This window comes from Rhagoletis zephyria, unplaced genomic scaffold (genome assembly GCF_001687245.7).
Source record: "Rhagoletis zephyria isolate East Lansing unplaced genomic scaffold, Rhagoletis_zephyria_1.1 Rzeph_scaffold_01375, whole genome shotgun sequence".
NCBI lineage: Eukaryota > Metazoa > Arthropoda > Insecta > Diptera > Tephritidae > Rhagoletis > Rhagoletis zephyria.
This window is the reverse complement of record NW_016158459.1, coordinates 4,949-13,427: the sequence shown is the minus strand read 5'-3', so window position 1 is coordinate 13,427 and position 8,479 is coordinate 4,949. Positions and strand designations below refer to the sequence as shown.

The window sequence follows — 8,479 nt, the reverse complement described above, 5'->3', positions numbered from 1 at the left end:
AAGGCAACAAAAGTGTCCCAGCATTCGCATGCAACAATCATCGCGAGAAATAGAGCTCGAAATAAAGCGATTAGAGCTAGAAACATTAGCCATTAGTTTAAATGAAAAGCAAAACATAATATGAAATTTATAAATTAGGTATAAGAAATATTTAATAAACTTTTTATTTTTTTTACATGTACCTGAAATATTTTTTGTTTTAATGAACTATTATTAATGCTTTTAAATGAATTACGTATTTTATTATGAACTGTAGTGTTAATTTTTTTTACACTTGCCAATTCACAAAATTTCATTAGTTAAATTAAAAAATAATATTTAATAACAAAAAATTAAAAATTCTTTATTTATTTTTACATAGGGCATTACGGGTTTTCATTTCACGTCAGTTATATTTCACATATGCATTAAAAATATTATTTTAGGATACTTTTATACGAAAATATTTAAGTAACATTTGAAAGTGAATGTCTTATTTGGTCTCTTATGGTTTGACCAATTGTAGTGAGTTAATTTGATTTAAATGCCACAACTGCGGATTTCATCGGACTCATTATTAGGAGGATCGTATTTTATATTAAATTTCAAGCAAATGTTGTGTAAAGCTGTCTCGCCACTTTTACGGGATGGTATCTTCCTCTCTTGTCGTACCCCAAAATTCTCCAGCGGCCTCTTAAAATACCTATCGTTCTTTCGATTATACTCCTTGCCTTAGAGTGAATGTCGTTGAAAACGCTTTTGCTTGAACCATTTGGAGGGTTTCTGTATGGGGTCATACACGACGGCTCATGTGGGTAGCCGGAATCACCTGTTGAAGTTCAATTACTCATTATAACCATATAAAACTACTGAAGATTTACAAAAGTACCTAATAGCCAGGCATTTTCTTGCCTGTTAAGCTCAAATCGTTCTTGCAAAACCCTTCTTTGGTCCGAGTGTTTTCAAACGAAGGAATCATGTGTCGCACCATCATATTGGCAGTTGATCGCCAAAATTTTGCATGTGTGATCGTAAATCTTATAAAAACATAAGAATAAATACCGGATTTATTTGAGCACTCCAAAAGCAACTTACGATCATAGCATTGATAATGGTACCCTTTCCGGTTGAAGTACATATGCCCATCCGCTGAAAGTTTTTGCAATCTGATATGTGTGCCATCAATGCAACCAATGACTGAAAAACAACAATGTTAATTAAAGATCTGAAACCAGTGTTGCCGCGCCGTCTCAAGAAAATGTATCCCTGACCAAGCCAAAAATGTATTCAAATGTAACCAATTTTCTTTTTTTACATATACATCTCATAACTTGTAAGAAAACCTAACATTTTCATGAAAAAGACATAATTTAACCCATCCTCAGGACTTGGAATACTTATGCATAAAATCAAACATTTGTAATTTCAATTTATAAAGTACATTTTTTGTGCAGAAGTATTTTGTAAAGTAAATATAATAAATAGCAAGTGTAATGTTCTCCAATAGAGAGCTCGAAGATGAGGGAAATAGGGATGGCAAAGTCGACTTCGACTTTCGACCAAAATCGACTTTTTAATCCTGAAAGTCGAATTTTAGTGATCGACTTTCAGTTTATGGAAGTCGACTGAAGTCGACTTTTCACTTTCGACTCTCGACTTTTTTTAATTTATTTGCATATAAAAGCTTAGTATCCAGCTCTCAAGAAAACGGTCAAGAAAAAATTGCCATTATTTCGCGTGTGTGTCCAAGGAATTTTGACATTTTTTATACCTCACAGCCTGTTGCCTCACTCTTTCCTCAAGAAATAATGGAACGGGCATATATTTCTGTTGCAAACCTGGGTTGCCTTGTGCTCTTTTTTCACAAAAAACTTTAGAAAACCGTAGTAGAAAGCGTACTAAATTTCTGAAGAACTGCGTACTGCCTTAAGGAAATTTGACTCAAGAAAATTTCTTAGCCATTTCTTGTACGTCATTTTATATGGAGTTTTTGCTTTTCTTAAGAGCTGGATACTAAGCTAAAAACTGATCTTCTAACAAGGGCGCGGAGTGCTGTTTGGTCGTATTTAAAAAAAATTGCCAATAAAACTGAAGTGAAATTCGAAAAGTGTGGTAGAGAAATGAATTTTAATGACAGTACAACAACATTGTCAAATCATTCAAGAGCAGCGCATAAAATTACTATACGAAAACAAATTCCTCAAATTTGTTAATCGTTTGTCTCCACAATCTTCAGTTAATAATGAGGTAAGATAAACATGGGTATTTATTTTAAAAATTTCATGCAAGAAAGTTTTTCTGCATGAGTTTATGTAAGTTTCTACAGACAGTGTTTGGTTCGAATTTGACCAATCCGTAAGGTACAACATTTTAAACACCGCTAAAAACGTTGCTGGTAGGGTTCCAGTTAATATGCGGCATAAGTCGTGTGGATAGTCCCAATCCACTAGCTGTCTGGGCTACTCCCATATTTATCCATGCTTATAAAGTGGCACTTATATTTCTACCAATACCCTCCAATTCTGTCCGTAATTACCTAATATCAATTCAAAAAATTTTTAGATTTTTTTTTTGTGAAAATTTCAAATTTTTTAAATTATTTTTCAAAAATATGGTTTTTAAACACCCTCACAACCAACATTTTCATGCTCTATAACTGGAACAATTTAAAAAATTTTTTAAAATCTTTTAGTGTCTGTTTTTTTTTTTACCTAGCATTGAATTTCACTAAATTACAGATTATTCTAAAGACCACTAGTAAATCATGATATTTTTGGCGTATTCTGACTTATATTTATAGCTAATATATGAGTTAAATGCAGAGTATACTTAATACGTTTTCTTTTTATTCAAAAAGTCGAACAAAGTCGACTTTACTTCGTGGATCGGTCGACTTTTAAAGTCGACTGTACAGAGTCGATCGAAAAGTCGAAAGTCGACTTTTTAGTGAAGCCGAACAACCCTAGAGGGAAACACGTTTTGATGACTTGCTGATTTCTAATGCCTTTTTTTTAGTTTTATTTTGTCGATAATAGGGCATTCGCACCAGGCGATTTTACAGGCAACAAAAGTTGAATACGAAGTTGAATGAGAAGTTGAAAGTGAAAAAGTTGCCATCCCTATTCAGACGAGGCGATTTTGGATTCAACACGAATCGTTATTTACATTATTCAAAATGAATTTAAATCGCAAAATTTGATCAATTGGCATAAATTTGGTAAGCCAAGCGTTGGTAGAAGTGCTTTTAGCGAAGCTGAAAGATAAAATAAGAGTAAAAAAGTAAAAAAGAAAAAAAGTATGATACAGAATAGTGTTGGCATTTTTGGTACAATTGTACTTGTTTTATACAATTTCATTTACAATATACTTTCCTACTACGCAGTACTTTTTAGTAAAATTTTGTAATGAATACTAAAAATATATAGCTCTGAAAATTCACAGCAAGAAATTTTTTGTATTCTCTTTGGTTCACCTGTTCGTATTTACCTTTGTAAGTTTTGAAAAAATGGCTTCAACGAACCAGTATAATATAGCCTAGTCAAATTTTTAAAGAAACTTTTCGATACTAAGTTTTATTAAAACAAAATGTCGAAGTCAGCTTCATATAGAAACAAAGTCTTCGTTAGTTATAAGAAGAGATTTTCGTAAATATAATACCTTTACGGCACTCACATATTGACAAGATTTTACTATTTATTTTATTATTCTTTAATTTTAATTATCTGTTTATAAAATATAATGTATTCTTTAAGAAAAACTGTACAAACCTAAGATTAAATCTTTGCGAAACATCCAAAAACCAACATACTTTCGTAAAAATTTCGAGCTTTATTAATATTCTTTAGTTTTTAGCCCATTCAATTTTAGTATAATAAAGTTCAAGTTTAAAGTAGCTGGGACTTACCGTTGAACTTGGCATTTTTTTGTCGACGATGTCAGCTGTCAGAAAATTAGCAACACCTTCATCAAAGAAATCTTAAAAAACTTAGTTATATTAAAATTTAATGGGCTAAAAAACTCAAAATAAATCGAATTAAAAAGTTCGAAATTTTTACGAAAGTGTGTTGGTTTTTTGTTAATGTTGCACAAAGTTTGAACCTTGGATTTGTACGGCTTTTCTTAAAATATAAACAGTATTTAAAAAAAATAGTTAAAATTGAATAATAATAATAATAATTTTGTATAGATTTTGTACTGAAGGAACAATTTAATTTCCCAACACTGATACAGAATGTAAACAAACACAGGGTTGCAAGGAAAAAAAGTTGAACGAGCTCAAAGTTGGCTGGCGACCAACTTTGTTGAAAGCGATTAGTTGAAAGGCCGTTCGGACGAGGCGATTTTTGCTTTCAACTAAAAGTTGCCTGTAAAATCGCCACGTGCGAATGCCCTATAATGTAATGATGATGTGTTTATAAAAGTGTGTAATATAAAGTGTGTTCGGTATAAAAAGTAATATAATACGGAAATGTGTTAGGTATAATATGTGCATGCAATATAATGCATACTTCACACGCCTCCTCTAAAACTGTCACATTACTATGAAACATGTTCATTAGCGAGCGAACCTTGTTAGAAAAGTTGATTGTGTGCTTTAAATTCAATTTACAGATGGTATAAAAATTAAAAAAAACTACAATTATTTTCTTATGACCTTATCCTGCTGGCGTGGTCTTAATGTACGTCTAGGAGTGGAATCTTTGTCTTCAGGCTCAGTCGAACTTTGATTATTCTCTTTTTCCGTTCCAATACTGCGGCTGTTACTATTGTTGTTCGTGTTGTTACGACTGGTATTTGGGTCAGGATTGCCCTCGACATCAGTGACCCCGTTATCTGCTGTATCAGGCGTTTGGATGCTCTCCCGACAACGAATTTGGTTAAGGTGTCGTTTAATTGTTCTGTCATTCTGAGCCAGTACACAGTAATAAGATCTCGGACCAAGTTGTTTGCAAATAGTGGCGGGAGACCAGCTAGCTTTGTTGGGATTACTGTAGTCGCGTATCCACACTTGTTGTCCCTGACTGAACTCAGTACTGCGTTTACCATGATAGTTTCGCTCATTTACCTGTTGACTTTCGATAATTTTATCTTTTAATAAGGGAGGTTTGATGGAAGAAAAACGCGTTTTAAGCTGCCTTCCGAAGAATATTTTTGCAGGTGATTCACCAGTGGTACAATGTACCGAATTCCGGTAGTCAGCTAAAAAGCGATTTAATACAATTATATTACATTATAATTAGTTTTTAAACATGCGCATAACGACTTTTTAAACATTTTCACAAAGTTTTCGGCTTCACCGTTTGATGCTGGGTGCCCTGGTGGGGTTAGAATTTGTTTAATGCCATTGCAGTGCAAAAAATTACCGAAGTCAGCTGAAGTGACTGCGCACCATTATCACTGACAACCAAGTCCACTAATCGGAAACGGCTAAAAGTTTCTCTCAACTTATTAATAACGAAACTAGATGTTATGTCCTTGGTTTTAAATATCTCTACTCATTTTGAATATGAATCAATAAGAATAAGGAAATAGAAATTCTTGATGGGGCCAGCAAAATCTAAATGTACTCTACTCCATATGGATTCGGTTGGTTTCCAAGAGATGAGCTTACTTTTCATTGGGTTGGATTGTAGTAATTGACAAGGTTTACAATTTTTAATTAGTTTCTCTATATCGCTATCTAACCCAGGCCACCATACGTACGAGCTGGCGAGACCTTTTGTTTTTACAATGCCAAGATGCGACAGATGTAGGGATTCCGAAACGGTTTTCCTTAATTTCTGTGGAATCAGATACCTAACTAGTCTGAGCACCACTTTGAATTACTTCTAGCAGCCTTGCTAATAATGGGTCGCGTTTAGTTTCTTCAGCGATATCTCTGAAATTTAAATTTATATGGTTCTCAGATTCAATAAGGTTTACCTAGTTACTTTCATCTATATCTTTACCAATGAATTATTGAGGAATCCTCGATAGGTTGTCAGCATCATTTAAGCGCCCTTTAACATGTTCTATTGTGTAATTGAAACCAGATACGATGACGGCCCATCTTTGAATGCGAGCCGACGCCATTATAGGCAAACCTTTTAACTCACTGAAAAGTGATACCAGGGGTTTATGGTCAGTCATCAACTTGAACTTGTTGCCTAGCAAATACTGTCTCAGTTTTGTGACGGAAAAGATGATGGCTAACGCTTCTTTCTCTAAAGTGCTATAGTTTTTTCACTTTCGGTTAGTGCTCTCGATACAAAAGCTATAGGTTTAGTTGAATTATCAGAATATTTGTGTGATAGCACACCTGCCACTGCATTGTTACATGCATCTGTTGTTAAAATTATAGGCAATTTCGCATTAAAATGCACGAGTACCTGATCTGAACAAACATCGCGTTTGATTTCCTCATATGCTCTCTGACATTTTTCTGACCATCTGAACCAGACATTCTTTTTGAGTAATTCGTATAATGGTGACATTTTTTTTGGCAAAGTTATCAATAAATTTCGAGTAATAATTGACCATTCCCGCAAATGCCTTGACTTCAGAAATATTCGTGGGAATAGGTGCACTTTTTACACTTTCAATTCTTTCATCTGTTTTCCTTAACCCGTTTCTATCGATGGAAAATCCTAAGTAACTAATCCTTCGCTGAAAAAAACACTTTTATTTAAATTTAGGGTTAAGTTAGCCGATTTCAATTTTTCCAAAACAGCCTTTTGTTTCATTTCATTTCATTTCACATTTTGTGTTCTCAAATGCTCATCCGTATTTTTACCAGTGACAGTTATGTCATCCTGATAAATTACTACGTTTGATATACCTCGCAACAAATTCTCCATGGTTCTTTGGAATATGGCAGCTGCGGGTTTAATACCGAACGGTAAACGGTTAAGCTTGAGAGTTCAATATGCGTACTCCATGAATACAACAATTGTGAAGGTTCGTCTAGTACAAATTGGTTATACGCGTTGGACATATCCAATTTTGTAAATAACTCTCCTCGCTGTAAGGACGCGAAGATTTCTTCAATGCGAGGAAGAGGATATTTTACATCAATTAGATACTTGTTGAGAGTGACTTTATAGTCAGCGCATATTCGCAGGTCACCGTTCGGCTTCAGAATTGGGACCAACGGTGTGCCCCACTCGGAATGATCTATTAACTCAAGGAGCCCTTTCTTAATTAAGTCACGCAATTTGGCTTCTACCTTATCTTTCCAAGCGAGCGGTAGTGGGCGCGGTTTAAAAAAAAATCGGTTTGCATCCTCCCTTAATGACAATGATACTTTACTAACATTGGAAGGTCTCTGATACCAGCGTACAGGGGGCACCAGTGTCGCAGGCTGCCCTAATCTCAACGCCGTCAATAGCAACAGGAAGAGAATAAACAATGTTCGGCCTTTTATCAGTTATACTAAAAATAGAGTAATCAGAAACGTCATTATTTTCTTTCGCATAGTTGTATGAAGCGTTAGCATCTAAAGCATTTGATACATAATTCAATTGTACTTTCATGCGACAAATCGACGCTAGATGTCCAATTTTACCACATGTGTGGCACTTGATCTTCTCGAATCTACATTTACCCGATTTGTGGTTCCGCCATCCACAATGACCGCAGGCATTTCGCGAGTTTTGATTCTTGTTGTAGTTGTTGTTGCTGTCGCTGCCTACATTGTTGCGAGTTTTTCTGCCTTTCACAAAATTTACGTTGTAGTCGTTGTTGCTTTCAGGCTTAGCTGCAATTTTACTTTCAAGTATCATTGCTTTTCTCAACGCATCTTCACACGAGATTTTCTCGTCCTCCTCACACAGCCTTTCATAAATTTTTAATTTCGCTCCGACTATGAACTGGTTTAGCGTGAACGCATTTAGATTTTCACCAAACCTACAATTTAATGCAAGTTTCTTTACACGGGTGTATCATTCGGCAGCCGTTTCATTTTCCAGTTGTTCAGACGAATGAAACTTCTTGCGTTCCTGGAAAACAATTACAGGTGGAGTGTAATATGTATCCAGAACTTTACATCATTCTTTGTAGGTTTTTTGCATTGGAGACTGTGGGCTGCATAGACTGTGAAGCACACTGTATGCTGCAGCACCCACGGTTTTTAATAATATATTTTTCTTGGCATTGTCTTCTGTGCAAATTAATTCCATCAGATGAATCTCCAGCTTTTCCCTCCATATTACCCACGTTTCCATGTTGGGCTGGAACTGCGGTACCATAAGCATGGTCATGTTGGGAGAATTATTCGTTATTTCCGTCATTTAGCTCAAAATTTTATTGTAAATACAATCTTTGACTTTTCTCGTCGCCAAAGTAATGTTCTCCAATAGAGAACTCGAAGATGAGGGAAACACGTTTTGATGACTTGCTGATTTCTAATGTCTTTTTAGTTTTATTTTGTCGATAATGTAATGATGATGTGTTTATAAAAGTATGCAATATAAAGTGTGTAATATAAAGTGTGTTCGGTATAATAAGTAATATAATACGCATA

The 8,479-nt window shown here is 34.7% G+C and overlaps 1 long non-coding RNA gene across 1 annotated transcript; it reads right to left on the bottom strand.

Annotated features, from left to right (window-relative positions):
* Nucleotides 1-295: 295 nt before the first annotated feature.
* On the bottom strand, nucleotides 296-1,504 carry LOC108363785 (uncharacterized). The gene is made up of 4 exons (XR_001847660.1): nucleotides 1,421-1,504; nucleotides 1,075-1,176; nucleotides 869-1,016; nucleotides 296-808 (listed from the first exon to the last, which is right to left on the bottom strand). It is a non-coding gene; the product is annotated as an uncharacterized LOC108363785 (long non-coding RNA).
* Nucleotides 1,505-8,479: the final 6,975 nt, after the last annotated feature.